The 15,928-nt window shown below is 34.4% G+C and overlaps 1 protein-coding gene across 2 annotated transcripts in view; it reads left to right on the top strand.

The window, feature by feature from the left end:
- Nucleotides 1-15,928, top strand: part of ROBO1 (roundabout guidance receptor 1) — a 1,111,527-nt gene that overhangs the window by 113,607 nt on the left and 981,992 nt on the right. The window lies entirely within an intron of this gene.

Genomic DNA, 15,928 nt, shown 5'->3' with positions numbered 1-15,928 from the left:
ACTGGTTCTTTTTATAATTTTCTAGTTCCTTGTTAAAATTCTCACTGTGTTCATCTATTCTTTTCCCTAATTCAGTTAGCATTCTTATTACTAATGTTTTGAATCCTTTGTCTGGTAAATTCTTTATTTCTGTTTCATTATTTGTTTTTTTCAGTTGTTTTCTCTTTCTCTTTCAATTGAGCCCAATTCCTCTGTCTTCTCATTTTGCCTAGCTTTGACATGGATTTTGCTGAATTTGACATGAACACAAGTCACATCTTTCCTCAGGGTGTGCTGACAGCTATCACCTTGGTAGGAGATGGGGCTGGATGGAGATAGAGGGGCTAGATCCAGAGCTAGGTGTGAGCCAGGCCTTCCCCTTCATTCAGTGACCATCACCACCCTATCTGGGGTAGGGTCCAGTCCTAAGTTACTGGAGCAAAACCAGTTGAGGGTTGGGTCTGAGCTGGCTCTGTTCCCTTTAAGTATGTGGAAACATCAGGCAAATTAGCATGATGAATATGAAAACTAAATCGAGGGATATGAAAAACAGATGCCAGCAACCCAGAAATAGGAATGCAGATATGATGTAAATATAGGGACTTATTTCTTTGACATCATCCCTGAGTGTGTGATACCTAGTTAGGATACTTGGATGAAAGGATTTAGGTAAACAGAAGAATGCTAGAGGAAGGTATTGGGTAATGTCAAACAGAGTTAGAAGGCAAATGCAGGGGTAGGAATGAGATTGTCATCAATGGGTGTTTCTAATCCAGTCCAGTATCAGACAGATGTAGAAACATAAGGAGGCATGTGTGTATGTATGTGTAGGGAAGTCATTCATAATTTTGAATAAGGCAGTGAGGAATTTCTCCACTAGAAGATAATATTTGAAGAGTAAAGGGGAAAAGCCACAGAGCTATCTGGTAAAAAAAAAAATTCAGACAAGGGGAAGAACAAGTCTAAAGGTACAGGGCAGAGGACATAGTTCTAGAAACAGCATGGGGGAGACATAGTGGCTAGAGCAAATGTGGAAGGAGAAGAAGAATATAAGGTCATAGAAGCAACAGGCATTCTGGACATATAAAGGCTTAGTGATGTAAGCTTTTCCTCTGAGTAAAATAGGAAGTACTGGAGAGGTCTGAGCAGAGGACATATTCTGATGATCTGATTTTTGTATTAAAAAGAACACTCACTCAGCTGCCGCTGTTTTAAACATAAGCTAGACTGGGGGCAGGGCACCAAAAGAACAGGGAGAGCAGTTAGGAAGCTACTGCATAAAACCAGGTGAGAGATGATGGTGCCTTGGGCAATAGTGGCAATGTGGAGGTGGTGAAAATGGCTGGATTGTAGAGATACATTGAAGATGAAATCTACCAAATTTGCTTACGAATTTGATGTGGGGTTTGAAAGAAAGAGAGAAGTCAAGGATTACCCGAGGTTATCAATAAATGACCCATAGCATGGATCCATCATTCTTGGCTGCTGAATTTTTATCAGGTGGGTCTGGGTACTTTTATTGAAATCAAATGTCAACTCTGAACCCCATTGAGAGCTGAATAAAAGCAAATGAGGTGCTTGCCAAAGAGTGTTCTGTGGTTTTGGTGAGAGGGTGAGCCAACTGCTAATTTGGAGAACATCTAGAATTTATCTGAAACTGGAAACAACCACTGAGAACAGTTATATTTTACAAAAGAACACTTTTTGTGGACTTATAAAAATTTAAGACTTGGGAATGAGATAGGGGGCTGTCTTTGTCAGCTTGAGCTGCTCTAACAAAATACTGTGGACTAGGTGCCTTAATAACAACATTTCCCATGTTTAACAACAAACATTTTCCAGAGTTCTGGAGAGTGGGAAGTAGAAGATCAAGGTCTCTGCTGAGAGCCCTTTCCTGGTTTACAGAGGGCAGTCTTTTTGTTATGTCCTCACATCACCTCTCCTTGGTGCATGCATGCACACAGACAGGGAAAGAGTGAGATATCCTGTCTCTTCCCCTTTTTATAAGGGCATTAATCCCATCACAAGGGCCCCATCCTCAAGCCTCTTCTAAACCTAATCACCTTCCAAAGTCCCCACTTCCAATACCATCCCATTGGAGGTTAGGTCTTCAATATATGAATTTTGAAGGTATGGGTGATGTCAACAGTTAGGAGGCAAATGCAAATATATGAACCAACACTCAGTTCTAGTAGGGACTCTAAGAATCTCTGACACATAATGTTTATTTAAAGTGGTGGATAGTATTAGATCACCTTGGGACAAGAAAGAAAGAGGGGTTGACCCGTTTGAAAAACCAGCTCGGGTGATTCAGACATTTTCGCCCCTTACCACTTATTTCTTCTTGCCCACCTCTTAGAATTACAACTCTACATGGATTGTTTTTGATGTAAATGTTTAGATTAGTAAATGCATTACCTTTTTCACCCTAAGAAGTCTTGGGTCTTGGCAAAGGTAAAAAATAATCTGCAAGAGTTAGGAGCAGTTTTATGTTTCGTGTAAGAAACTGTAAATTAAACTTGCCTGTATAGAGAAGTATATATTTTCAATGGGCACAGTGGCAGGAAATGAGCCAATAATGTTAGTATTAGAGCTCCTGTGTCGAAAAGGCAAACATTTAATATAAGGAATTTTTAACTTTTATTCAGATATCTTAGCATTTGCTTTATTTTATGTATGTATGTTTGAAGATTATTTTTTTCCTTACATTATAGAAGTTAAGTATATGTTACAGGTTAGTTATATACATTAAGTATAGGTTTTGGAGTCAAAATACCTAAATTTGAGTCTTAACTATGAAATTTGTTGTTCTTATGTTCATGACAAGTTATTTAATTGCTGTGATTTAATTTCTACTGCTATATCTATCTATCTATATATATCAAATGATTCTTGTGAAGTTTAATATATATTTAAAGTTGTGGTACATGTTAAGCATTCAAGTATTATCTATTTCCTTCTTTGCTCTCAACTGTGTTCTGGCTAGTTGATGTTGCCAGATAAGTGATCTTAAGACAAATGATGTATTAAACTACATGTCTGCCTTTAATGTTGTCCAGAACTTAATTGAAGATTTCATCAGAGTTCTAAAAATTGATTGATTTTTATACTCCAATATGCATTTCACAGGCTTAAAACTGTACTAGTCTTCCATGTCAGAACAGTACATGTTTTTAAACTTCCTTTTTGAAGATAGACTGTTATTTTCTACATTCCCTTCTGTCAGAAATATGTTCAGTTAGAAGAGTATTTATGTTTAACAGTGGTCTGCCATTTATACCAGCAAAGTCTCTGTTGCTAGTCTCAGTGAAAATGAGGCTAGGCTTGAGCAAGTTTTAATATATAGCATTTGTCATTAAGATGATGTGGTAGCAAACCAGATAAACTGATGTCGATAATATTTTTGATTTTGAATATTCGCTAATGTCCTGGGATTCACTTTATATGGTCTGGTGATAAAATGTCTAAGCAGACTTACTCATATTTTTAAGTAATTGCTTTGTTATTAAAGGAAAGAGAGGGAATAATTATGTAGGACAATTACCCTCAAATTTTCCTGTGACAGTTGACAGTTGACAGTTTATAAAGCAGTGGGCTGTTAATGAGTTTCCTAACTAACAAAATACCAATTTCACTTCTCACATTATACTTTAGGATTGAACCATAAAGGGGAAAAAAATGAAGGCACTGCATACCTCATTACCCAGACCTAAGAGGTGGTGATGTAACAAAGGCTACAAAATTACTGTGGATAATTAGAGCCAAACAGAAAAGGTGAAGTAGGAATAATCTATCAGAAGCAGTCAATCCAAGAAAGCAAAGGACTTAAATCAAAATGATAATAGAGAGGCTAAAGAAAATGTGCCCTGTGTGAGCAAATGGAAGAAACATATATTGATATAAAAGGAAAAGCTAGATGGAATGGAATTCATATGTTAATTATTTTATGAAATAGAAAGATAGTCTGCAAGTGAGTAAATGTGAAAAGTTTTGTTTTTATATGCATCTTTTAAAAGGAAGTTGAATAAATAGAAAAATTAAAGTTGTTCTTTAATACAAATTTTTAACATATATCTCCAAATATATGGAATGCGATTTCTACTTTTCACTGTGGTTGTTTTATAGGTAAACCTAATTAAAAATCATTTTATTTTATATTGAGAGAGGAAGTCACTTATTATCTTTGACATTCAATTTTCTTTTATAGAAAATGACAGTATTGGAATAGATGCCCATCTTATTTGCTTCTTGTCTCCAATTTGCATGATTCCATGAAACATGATTTTCCACTGTACTGAAATAACTTTCCATCCTTCATAAGTATAGTCATTTTAAGTGTTTTATTTTGTAATTTGTGAGAACTTTTAGTAATCTTTGTTTGTGATGCTATATTTGATTTCTCATTCTTCTCTGGTAAGTAATTTCATGTGAATTGTCCTTAAATATCAAGTTATATCCATAAACTCAAGACATCCTCTCATAAACAGATGGACTAATATATCTATGTTTGTAATAAATATTTTATCAGTGTGCTTATCACTTATTTCTAGGCCCATCTCTGTACTTAATATCAGACATACAAGGTAAAATTCAAATTCAATCCTTGACATATCATGCTGTCTTTAAAATCACAAATTGATAGCTTCAATTTTCAACAGATAGGCTTTGTGTTTTTTACAAAGCAAAATAAGATTTTCTTAACCTTTACTTTGTAGACGTTTAGGGAACCACTCCCAGTTACAATTTGCAAACTTAAATTACCATGTTGATATAGCTATCAGCTGTCCCTTTTGATAATAATGTATAGATGAATAGAAACTGAAGATTTATTCCGTTTGTGTCAACATTAGCAGAAAATAATGTGACAGGGTGCAAGACTCAAGAGATTCACCTGACATTATTGAACAATCTCTTACCCAGGAACTGCCTTTTGCTGGGCCTTCTCCAGACACGTTACACAAAAGAAGATCTTCTGATGGCCTTTGAACAATCTGAGACACTGATCTATGCATTTTAGAAAAGATGCCCTAATGGGAATGCAAATCATTTCAACTTGAGATCTTAGTCAAATGCCTGAAAAGTATTTCTTTTGTATGGTTCTTGGAAGGACCTTGTATAATGACTATTCACATCAATGCAAAATCCTTTGTGGAGAAAAAAAAAAAAAACTTGGCATAAAATACAAATTAACATTTTATTATTCAATTTAAAGGCAGTGAAATATGAGAGAGGTTTCAGCTTCCTGGGAAATGAACTTGAACAAGAGAAGCAAAATGTGTCTAACTAGTAGACGTGGGTTTTTAGCTTCTTAAGAGATAGGTTTCACTGTCAAGAGTTATATTTGACAGAACAGTTTTCTGTTTTGTCAATAAACAAAAATCATTCTTTATTATTAAATGAATTTATTTCTTATTTTTTCTTGAAATAATACTGACGTGATTATTAAATATGGATATATATGTAAGATATAGGCACATGTGTAGTAATTTTATATATGATAATTTTCCAATAAATTATCTCCTGAATTAGAATTGATTTTTTTTAGTATTTAAACTTAAACAATAATAAAAATTCCTAATTAGTCAGGAACACTTTAATGGTTTCTTTGATTAGGTAAATAAATATATTTAGTATTCACTGGGGTAATATGCAAGTCTGCTTAAGCCAGCACAAATAAAATGCTATAGTAACAGAGCTAAGCTTTATTATTTTCCTTAATAAGGACTATCTGTTCTTTATTTATGGCTACACATTCTGAAAAAGAATACTTGAAAGGGAACTCTTAGAATAATTTCAAATTCAGAAAGTAACACAACAAATATATTTCCTATGGGCCAGTTTGTTTCATAATTTTTCATATTTGTTATTAGCATCTTATTACTATTAAAATAATAACAAATACACCTTCCACCACGACCACTACTACTATTACTATGAATACCACCAACACTGAAGCTCCTTCTAAGGGTAACATTTATTGCATAGAAAATATATGCCAAACCCTGAGCCAAGTAACCTTCGTAGATTATTTTACTGAAGCTTCATAGAAGTCTTGTGTAGTAGACTCTACTATTTAATCCTGTACTATAAAGCAGTTGTGATTGTGCAAAACCAAAACAAAATTCCAAAGTCATCTGAACAATTTTAGACCCCATAATAATTTTGCAGGTAGGTTACATATCCAAGATTACACTGGCAGCTACTTCCTTTAGCAAATAGTAGAATGCTAACAAGTGTGGATGAGGTATGAGAATGGAAATAGTTTTTAGAGATGGGATGCAAGAGAGATGAAATGACACACCTTAGTCATTCATGTGAGCACATAAGAGCTCAGTCACGTTAAAGAGGATTTAAATGATTCTGCTTTAAATTTCCCGTGAAGAATCCCACCAATTGTTAAATGGTGATTTACAAAGATGAATGTCCATTGTATTCTAAGGAACTAGTGTGGCACATTTAAAAATACACTAGAAAAATCAGGTTGAGAATAAAATAGTACAATAATAAATCACTAATATACTGAATGTGACACTTGAGGGCTTCTGTTTCACTGACATGTCTGACTTTACATGTGAAATTAATCCATGGAGAGAGCGTTGAGCATTTTGCTATCTATAAAAATTTGGCATTACAAAGTATAAGTTGAACTGTACTGTGACCTAGATTTCAATCATAATGCAGGAGGAGGAAAAATGTTGGTGAATTCTGGTAAAATAGATTTTATTTTGAGCAATATTAGTTTCTTTTCAGTGATCTTTTTTGACATTTAATAGATTTTTCGGTCATGCACGAATAGAAGAAGAATGTAAGTGGAATGAAAATATAATACTTTTTGGTACCAAATGAAACATTAAACCATGCCAAGGAGAGCCTCTAGATGTATCCATTTCACCCATGAACGCTTCAGGCTCTCCAGACCTAATGTGGAGGGTAGTGGTACAGTGGCTGGTCTCCTGGGGCACTCACGTTGCAGACTAGGGCTAAGAGGTGGCTGACTATACGATGCACCGATGAGTTCCGCAAATAAATCAGTTGACTTCAGTTTTAGGAAGTGGGTTTTCAACCTGCCAGTTGTGAAGTAAATTTGAACAAACAATATTTATATATCTGTGCTGCTCCGAAATTAACTTTCTTACACATAATTTTAGTCATAGGTGCTTTTTATAAAATAGCAGTGTTCTTTTTTTAAATATTAGGAAGTATTTATAAGCCTATAAAAGTGCACAGAAAAGAATAGTGACTATTTCTATACTGTCAATCAGCTCTTCAAAATTAATATTTTGCCATAATTTTATCACTTCTAAAATTTTTGGAAGTAATAAGTTATGAGGGATACAGTTGAAGACTCCTACAACCCCCTCCCTAAAATTTCCATCTCTTCCTAACCTTGAAGAGATAATAACCATCTGTAGTTTGGATATACCATATTTCTATTACATATATATTTAAATTAAAACTTAAAATTTAATAACTTTCCAAATTTCCTTGCTGAAAAGACTACAAAAGCTTGTTTTTCTACTCTGGCTGACCATTAACATTACTTGGGGGACATTTTTCAGATACTTGGTTCTGAAATTCTTAAATATGTGTATTTTGGGCTACTTTTTTAGACTCTGAATTATTATATTACAGTCAGAAAACATGGTCTATAAGTGGCAAGTCTTATTATTCTTTTATATTTACTATGTGACATGAATATATGTTATATATTATATATGCGTGTATATATATATACATACAGAAGATTAAATAACATTATTATTGTTATGGATTGTTATATATTCAACAGTTACTTACTTGCCAGTTTCTTGCTTACTTCTACCTTCCTTTTGGTTTTGACTGCTTTCTTGCTACAATACATGTCAACGGGTGGTTCTCAACCAAGTTGTATATTAGAATTATCTACAGAACTTAGAAAAAAAACAGGTAACTCAGTCCCACCCACAGGGATCCTAATTTAATCAATCTGAGCTGTGGCTTGATATTGAGAATTTTTAAAAGTCCTCCAAATGATGTTAATGGTCAGCAGGATTTGAAAAGCAAGTTCTTGTAGTCTTTTCAGCAAGGAACTTTTGCGAAGTTTTTTTCAAATATCCTTTGAAAATATCATTAGGTTTCCAAGACATAGAGTTCCAGGTTGACAGTTACTTTCGTGCTGCACTTTGAAGATACTGCGTTGTCTTCTACTTTCTAGTATTTCATTTGAGAAATTTGCAGTTGGGGTAATTGTTCTTTGCTGGGCATTTGCCTTTACTTCTCTAGTTGATTTTAAGAATTTCTGTCTACTTTTGGTCTTCTGTAGTTTCACTATCATGTCTGTTGATATGTGATATTTGTATTTTTCAGCACTTTCTCAGACTAGCATAATATTTAAATCTAAGGATTCATGTATTTTATCAAAACTGAATAAAATTTAGCCATTCATTCTTTGAATACCATCCAACTCATTTTTGTCCAGGTTAATTTTTTAAGATAGTGCTTTCTTCTTTTCATTTATTTCTAAACCTTAGGTTATATATTTAACTATTTTGAACACATCTGTTTGAAAAATATATCTGTGTGGAAAAAGAAATCTGTTATCTGAAGTGCTTAAGGACTTCATCCTGTTGCATTACCTGTGAACTCTTTTGCTCTTGGTGTGTTTTATGGTTTCGATTATGAGTTTATCTTTAGTGAGCCTTTAGGTATGTGTGGCTGTGTTGAAAATACTTTTCTCCACTGCTGTTTACACTTGCTTCTGTTGGAATCCCAAGTGTTTTACTACAATAGAATAAGTTTTATGCCTGGGAGTTATCTAGGAGTTAGTAACAGAGGATGCCTGAAATGCAGACATGCCTGAAGGCATACCATGGCTACAAATTTTCAGTCCCAGGACAAAGCACACAAATCCCCTTTTGTCTGAAAAGTAGACTTGTTTCTAGTTCTCTATTTTACTTAGAGTTAGCCCTGAAAAAGTCTTAACTTTGTAACATAAGGTGTCTCAGTTCTAACTCCCTAATTTTACTAGCCCAATAAGCCCAATTTCTTTCCCTTCTTCAACTAGGAGTCAATCTCTAGGCTATAGAGCAGGATTTCTCTACATTAACACTGTTGACTGAATTTTGGAATGGGTAATTTTTAGTGGTGGTTGTGATGGGCAAAGATGGGAGGCTTCCATCCTGTGCATTGTGAAAAATTTAGTAGCAGTCCTACTCTGTACCCACAAGATGCCAGTAGTATACACCCCTTCCCGGTCGCGACAACCAGAATGTCTCCATCCATTTCCAAATGTCCCTTGGAGGACAAAGTTTCCCCACTTAAGAACCACTGTCCCAGATCATTGAGATCAGCAAGCCCTCTAGAGCAACCTCATGACTGAATTAGCTCATGTACTTAATGTTCTGGTTTTCAGTTGGTTCTTATTTACAACTCCTAGAAATTCCCCTTACTTTCTTGTGAGCTCAGTTGCATATTTAATAGGAGGTCTAATAATATTCTATCTAGTATCTGTAGAGAGAATTTTTATAGAAAGGGAGTTTTCAGTTATTTAATTTTTCTATATTGTCAAAACTGGAGTTTTAAATTATTATTTTTTTTTTTAATTTTTTTGCGGTACGCGGGCCTCTCACTGTTGTGTCCTCTCCCGTTGCGGAGCACAGGCTCCGGATGCGCAGGCCCAGCGGCCATGGCTCACGGGCCCAGCCGCTCCACGGCATGTGGGATGCTCCCGGACCGGGGCACGAACCCGTGTCCGCTGCATCGGCAGGTGGACTCTCAACCACTGCACCACCAGGGAAGCCCTTTAAATTATATTTTAATCTGAAATAATGTGACAAGAAGATAAATTTTGACCATGGGTTAATTGGTCATGTAATTCTGATGTAGTATTTAGATAAGCATGATTAGACAGAACACCTGTGTTCTAGTTCCAATACAGCAAATGCTATCTACTATGATGGACACAGCTGAAGAGTCAGATAACCTTGATTCTAAATGTTGGCTCTACCTCCAGCTAGCTCTGTGATTACAATCAAATAAACAGCTTAGCTCCTCTATTTTTTTAGTTCATTACTATTATTCTATTTCTTTTTTACTAATTACCACTTGTCACTTATCTAATTTGATTATAGTAAACCCAACCAGACTCAGATATTGTAGTTTGCCAGTTTATGAATGTTAAAGTGATGGTATCAATGGAATGCACATTGGTTTGTTGATCTATCTCCCCTAAATGACTATCATGTCATAATATAGTCATTCACTGAACGACTGAACCTTTTATTCACTGAAATATTTTTGTTCATCTGCTATATGTTTTAAAATTTTCCTACATGGTTTTAGATATAAAAACAGTGCCTACTATTTCACTCTCATGGAAATTATGAATCAGATAATTTAAAAATAAAAACAAAATATTTTAAAATGTGAAAAATTCTACATATTTAAGCTAGGTATTTTAAGATATTTAAAGAGAAGGAGATTGGTAAGTGAGGTTGAAGAGTAGTGGTTTAAAGTAATACCAGTTAAGCTTTGTCTCAAAGCATAATATAAGATTTTGACTAGTAAAAATGGAGGATGAAAAGGGCATTCTGAGCAGCATATTTCATGGAAAAATTAAATACCTAATCAGATACCTTCCCTCATTACTCTTCATCAGTAGAAAATTTGAGGAAATTGTTTCAAGTTATCCCATGAACAAAGCCACCACACTACCATCACTACCCCCTTTGTTCTGTGGCACAGACCATTCTTAAATATCCCGTACAGGTTGGAGGAAGTACACCTTCCCTACACGCATTCGACCTGGACAAGAGTAAAGGCAGGCTTAGTTTTAGTTATTGAGGACAGTCTCAGGCATATCAGTAAAGAAAACTTGAGGAATGCAAAACCTAAGAAGACAAAATCCAATGGTATATTCTCTGGAAGTTCAGTTGTGGTTATAACTTGAGAAATTGTAGTAAGCCAAGGAGTTAAGCTTTCTTGACTTTCAATATTGATGATCCCTAGGAGGTGAAAAAACCCCGGGGGGATAAATGACTCCTCAATGGGGTTTATCGTGGCAGTTCAGTAGAGGACTGTGATATTAACAGAAATCACAACAAAACAAAATGGCAGATGTCAATGATATTGTAGAATAGTGCCACAGTGTAGCATGGGAACTGAATAAAGATAGAACATTAAAGGAAGCTTTCCTTGAAGTTGAAGTATATGAGTCAGACCCAGAAGGGTGATTAGTATTTGAGATGACTGATCACTGATATCAAAACTGAATTGGGTTATAAGTGAAATCAGACAAAAACAAAAGTCATGGAAAAGGGATATAATAAGAGCCAGAGGTATCAATAGATAAAAGTAGTGAAAGAAAAGAAATGATTTAAGGTATAGATTCTAAAATCAAAGTACTTCCAAGTGATTTAGAAACTGGAAGTATTTTTAAACTGGTTACCAATATGTGTTAAAAGCCATCATTATGATTTATCAGATTGCTTTGGACAAATATCTCCATTTAAAAAATATCTCACTTGAGATAAGGTCCAGGCCAAATAATTCAGAAGCCTAGGAAATTCATCTCAAAGCATTCGTTCACTTCTGTTTGATGAACAATTTTCTTCCAGAGAAAAGATTCAAAATGCTAATGTGAGAATCCACTTATAATAATGATTTGTATTGATTACCTTTCTGTTGAGTAGTTTCAAGCACTTTGGTGATCTAGTCTCCTAATCTTTGGGCAGGGTTAAGTACCATTTAAAGGAGTTCACTATTTCCATAGTAGGAAAAGCTTGGCAGAGTATTTATACATCTATCATGTGCCTTGTCTGCATTTTCTTCAATTCCCCAGTGAAAGACAATGACTGGAGGGTAAATGAAGAGAAAAATAAAATGAAACCATGAAGAATCCGAGAATATTCTAAATTACTGAGAGTTTATATTTTTTCTTTCTTTGAAAATGTTTCTCATCATAGGCTTTAACCATTCTTGATTTTATGAGTTTACAACTGTAAAAATTCTGGTGTGTGCAGGGCTTTTTCAAGTTAACCAGCACTTTACATTTGAACAATAAGCAAAAGGAGAAGAAAGTTTCTACTGTTAACCTTATACTTTTTAAAATACAAAAAAGTATTTTTACTACTTTGCCTTTATATAGATTTTACTACTTTGCCTTTATACTTTGCCTTTATATAGATTGAAGATGGCTCAAGTAAAACCAATCACTTCTGATAATTCTAAAGAAAACAACCAATTTTATGCATAACACCAAATGAAAATGAGTCTTTAATAACTTTAAAGCTAATGCTATGACTATTACTTTCAAAAATGTAGACATTCTTCTCATATCAAATATATATTCTGCAAATATTCCTTCACAGGTCCCTGAAACTGTCTCCTGATTTCTAAATAACTTGAGAGAGAAAGAGAGAAAGAGAGAGAGAGAGGGAAAGTTAGTAGATTAAATTCATAGTGTTGTTCTTGCAATGGCAATGGTATTAAAATTGCTGGCTCAATACCAATTTTTTTTACACTTCTTATTTCTCTCTCTTTCTCTTTGGGTGATGGAGCAAAGAGAACTTTCATATGCACATACTTAAAAGAAGAAAACTCATTTTAACTCTTAAAAGCTACTGATGCGTATGCTCACTAAATATTAAGGAATCAAATCATTGAAACCTCTGGAAGGATGGATGATTAAAATCCTATGAAAATGTATTACTTCAATAATTTAGGAGAAATTAGGAATGCTCTCAAATAGCCATGCCATAATAATGAGAGGGGCACTAGCTAGCAGTCCCATTTTAATACTCAGGATATCTTTTTCTTTCCTGAAAAACTTACTTTTACTTTATTGATAAAGATCATTAAGTGATAGTTGAGTCTGCAGAGAAGACAACATCAACACTAGTAGCATATCCAGGTAAATACCAAACATTTCCCTTGTAGTATGAATTAAAGGTAGAGAAAATCCTTGCCATTTGCTTATGAATTTTTCTCCAGCCTAGTTTTATTTAATGTGAAATGCTACTGCCTTATGCCTTTCTGGAAAATATCCTTTATTCTCACAGTTTACTTAATTACATAGTTTGAATATTGTTTGCACTTCAAAATAGATATATACTACAGAGTCCTTCTGAAAAGACAGGGTTTTTTTTTTTTTTTCACTTTAAGGAAGGTATCAGAAATTAATGCATCAAGATACATTTAGAAACACATTCCTCATAATGAAATAAAGGGCACTGTCTGGATAAAACCTTTTAATTTAGCTGTGCTATCTCTAAACTATCACATACTTCAGGAATATCATTTGATTGTGTATTCTAGAATATTAAAACCTAAAATGCTACCTATAGAATTATTAATGCAATCTGAAACTGAGGTTATAATTTTCAGATAAAATTCAAATTTATATAGAAACTTTCTTCTGGAAACCATTGATTTGATGCCAGTGGACATTTTATATATATATATAGCTGTTCAAACACTATATCTTCTTCCATTTTATATTACCATTTTTTAAAAAACAAATTTAACAAGATAAATTTACAGCATGGTGGTTTTTGATATTCTGAAAGCAAGGAATTTTTCTCTTAAATCTCAAGGGTCTCAGGCACATGGTTCTTTCCATGGTGCCAATATTGGGTTATGTGGGACCAGATTGGAAGGAAGATTGGAAAAGAACCAAGAAGCACCTTTTACTTCCGTGCTTAGTGAGTGAGTTTCCCAGCTTGGTAAGGAAAGGAAGAGTATTTCATCTGCATCTGTCAAGCTCTAAAATTGAAAAAGCTTTTCCTTCTTTCAAGGAGTCCTTAATTCTGTTCTTTTACTCTTTCTTGGAAAAACAATGAGACTTATCTCCTCATACAGAAATTAGTCTGCTTGCCAGGTTCTTCAAAAATCAGACCATGATATAATTAAGAAGATACACATGGTTGTATTTTGGCAAGTTAGGAACTGAGATTCACACTAAATAAATTAGAATTACTGTAGGGAAAATCAGACGACTTTTTCCTGCCTTTGCACATATAATCTGACAGATGAGCCTTCTCTGATACTGGATCTTTTGCAGTACTAAACATGGCTGTTTTTCATTTGAATGGTGTTAAATATCACTAATACTCTGTTACACGGCCTATGCCAATTTCAATGGCTGCCGTTCCAGTGTTTTAATCTTACTTTCCTAATAAAGTAGCCCAAGTCTATTGAGCTTTCTGAAGCTTTAGGTGAAAATTAGAAAATACCATATCTGTTTGCATTTGATCCTGTTTGACTGATGGTTATTTCCCTCCTTTTCATTTTTGTTGTCACAGTAAAATAATTCAGAAAAAAAGCTCAACAATTTCTCATCCTAGCCTTGATATGTATATCAAGGAAAAAAGATTAAAATATACTCAAGTCAGAATTCTTTTTTAAAAAGAAGATTAGAGGGCTACTATACTATTTATAGAATAAACAGAGTGCTTGATAGTGCTGTTTATTGCCTCATTTAGAATTGCTAATATGACTCAAGACAGCCCTAACACTTTTAGGAAATGGAGTCATTCGAAAGTCATGCTGTAGTAATAAAGCATCATACTACCTGTTAAACCATCGAGTGATCAGTCCAGTCCCCTTTATATAGATCTCATACAGTATGAAACAGTAAACATAGCTAAAGATATCTGAAAATGAGATTGTACATTAGCTGTAAAATTGCAAATGCAAATAAGACTAAACCACCATACGGTATTACTTACTTTTGCTTTATTCATCATATATTTTTAAACTTTTTATAACATTGCATATTAAAGGTTGGAAGCATTCTCAGAGACCATTTTTTCTAGTGTAAAACTCAAACATAAGTTTTCTTTTGAAAAGTGTTCTCAGGCACTTGGAGTTTGTGAAGGAGGCTCACGTTTTAAGATTTGTTTTTTGCTATACATAAAATGAAGGTATACTATATTAAGCAGTAAACAAAACACAGAAGTTTGAATATAAATGTTTCAAAATTACATGTGCTTCTTCCCCCATATCTTACTAACATTTTATCAGTATGCAACCTCTTGAAAAGTAGTTTTTAATCTGTAGAAATAAGTCACTAAATATCACTGATTTAGTATTGCACTGACATTTATTGCCTTGGGTAGTATGGTCATTTTAACAAAATTAATTCTTCCAATCCAAGAACATGGTATATCTTTTCATCTGTTTGTGTTGTCTTCAATTTCTTTCATCAGTGGTTTATAGTTTTTAGAGTACAGGTCGTTTGCCTCCTTAGGTAGGTTTACTGCTAGGTATTTTATTCTTTTTGGTCAATGGTAAATGGTATTGTTTCCTTAATTTCTCTTTCTGATACTGTGTTTTTAGTATTTAAAAGTGCAAAAGATTTCTGTATATTAACTGTGATCTTTTAGATCACATCATAAATAAGTACATACATTTACAAGATTGCTGCACAAAATTTGGAAAATTTCAATTTCATATTAGTTACTTATTCTATATCAGGGCTGTCCAATAGAACTTTCCATGATGATGGAATTATTCACTCTGTTGTCCAGTACTACAACCTCTAGCCACATGTGGCTGCTGACCTCTTGAAATTACTGTGAGTTTCTAATTTTATTTAATTTTAATGATCACAAACTCATTGCTCTTCATGGGTTTAGCCTTTATCATGTCCAACAAAGCTGTCCCTCTTTTTCTTAGCTATCAAAATGTTTCATAATTTTTTTTTTTTTTTTTTTTGTGGTACACGGGCCTCTCACTTGTGACCTCTCCCGTTGCGGAGCACAGGCTCCGGACGCGCAGGCTCAGCGGCCATGGCTCACGGGCCCAGCCGCTCCGCGGCACGTGGGATCCTCCCGGACCGGGGCACGAACCCGTGTCCCCTGCATCGGCAGGCGGACTCTCAACCACTGCGCCACCAGGGAAGCCCCCATAATTTTTTTAAGATAAGAATGTTTGATATCTGTAGAGAAGCAGTGTAGATGTAGAATTAAAA

The sequence above is a fragment of the Globicephala melas genome, chromosome 4, assembly GCF_963455315.2.
Source record: "Globicephala melas chromosome 4, mGloMel1.2, whole genome shotgun sequence".
Taxonomy (NCBI): Eukaryota; Metazoa; Chordata; class Mammalia; order Artiodactyla; family Delphinidae; genus Globicephala; species Globicephala melas.
Note: the sequence above shows the minus strand (reverse complement) of the source record. Positions and strands in the feature narration are given on the sequence as shown.